Source organism: Dipodomys merriami, unplaced genomic scaffold (genome assembly GCF_024711535.1).
Source record: "Dipodomys merriami isolate MVZ:Mamm:240054 unplaced genomic scaffold, mDipMer1.0.p SCAF_39, whole genome shotgun sequence".
NCBI lineage: Eukaryota > Metazoa > Chordata > Mammalia > Rodentia > Heteromyidae > Dipodomys > Dipodomys merriami.
In genome coordinates, this window is record NW_027205492.1 from 11,145,076 (window position 1) to 11,146,828 (window position 1,753).

At 37.3% G+C, this 1,753-nt stretch overlaps 1 non-coding gene across 1 annotated transcript; it reads left to right on the plus strand.

Moving 5' to 3' along the window:
* Positions 1-640: 640 nt before the first annotated feature.
* Positions 641-804, plus strand: LOC138805361 (U1 spliceosomal RNA). Its single transcript, XR_011365508.1, has one exon. It is a non-coding gene; the product is annotated as a U1 spliceosomal RNA (small nuclear RNA).
* Positions 805-1,753: the final 949 nt, after the last annotated feature.

Sequence of the window (1,753 nt, forward strand, 5' to 3'; positions counted from 1 at the left end):
CATCTTTTCATTTACCATGTTTACCAGCAGTGTTTGTAGAGCTATTTGGGAACTCTCCTCTGGATTATTCATTATCTGTTCTGTCCCCTGATTATCATGAATGGGAGTTGAGATACCCAGACTTGCCATTTTTCTTGTATTTTTCTGGCTTACTCTGCCCATTTTGGATGAAAGTAACACCAATTTTGTGCTAGAACACTATCTTAAGGCAAGCATCAACCAAAGTCTGTAGTTGCACAGTCAAAAGTCTGTAGATACAATCTAGTTCAACAGATATATCTATTCAACATCAAACAACTATATATTAATGGGCTACAAACCACAAAGAAGAATTTAGAAAACCAGAAATTATTAGGTTTAGGGAGCGATGTGGGTAAAAATAGGAATAGAGGGATGTGGGAAGGCACAGGGAGAGTTAACTAAGTCCTAATCGCAAAGCAGGAACTAGGTTGGATAGAATGAAAGTAGAGACAGAAAAAAAGAAGAAAGAGAAAGAGAAAAAAGAGACAAGAAAAATAGAAAAGCAAAAATTAAAAATTAAAAAGTGCAATGCCAAAAAATTATGCAAATTTGAAAACGAAATGTTCAGAGAAGAACGTGGATATAATGAGAGAAGGGGAGGGATATAAAGGAGACATGAATACTTACCTGGCAGGGGAAACACTATGATCATGCAGGTGGTTTTCCAAGGATGAGGCGTGTCCATTGCACTTAGGGCACGCTGACTCCTGCGATTTCTCCACAAAGAAGAAACTCGACTGCGTAAGTTGTGGTAGTGGGGGACTGCGTGCATGCTCTCTCCCAGCAAAAAATAAAAATAAAAAGGAAGAAAAAAAAGAAGGAAAGAAAGAAAGAAAAAAGACGTGAAAAACTTAAAAATAAAAATGCTTAAAATAGTATATAGGTATAAAGAGGTAGTACTGCTATTAAGGAATTTAAGTCTAAGAGGTTTTCAATTGAGTAATAAATTTCTGGATTAAGTGTGTACACAATGGGGGATAAGGTCTAATAATCGATTACGGGTATATCTGAGGATGTGCAGAACAGCAATTAAGTCACGCAAAGAAGAATGAAAGAGAAGAAAAGGTGAAAAGAATGAGAAAGAAAGAAAAAGATCAAAAGTTCAGTAAAGCTAAACAAAAAACAAAAATAATATTTTTAAAAAGAAAAAAGAAAGAAAAACGCACGCACACATATACCCCTAAAATAAAAATTATAAGAGGAAGAAAAACAAAGTTACTAGAAAACAATTTTTTAAGTTAAAAATTAAAAATTAAAAAAAGTTTTAGAAAAGAATTTTATAAAAGGTACAAAAAAAAGTTCTTTGATTTTTTTTTTTGGGGGGGGGGGTTTGAGCAGGCAGAAAAATGCTCTGCTTTACCCAGGATTTTGTGATCTTCCTCCCAGGCTAGTTCAATGGGAGGGAGATCTGCTTTGAGTATCACAAAAGAGGGAGATGGCTGTTTCCTCTAGTTTGGAGATGCTGTGATGAGGCTAGGTTCTGGGTAGCATTGAGGCCTTTCAGCAAACAGTAGCTTTTCCCTAAGGGACTAGCTTGTGAGAAACTCACAGAGCCCAGCCTGGAGCCATTCTCAAGGTTTATGTTTACCAAATTTCAATTCATTGTCAAGGCTGCTAAAAGGAGGGGCAGCCTCTGGCTATGTTAACCCAGTGAAGAAAGCCACTTCTGGGACTGGCAGCCCTGGCTGGGTGACTTTTCCCTGGGTGGAGCTGAGTCTGGCAGGTTAGGTTC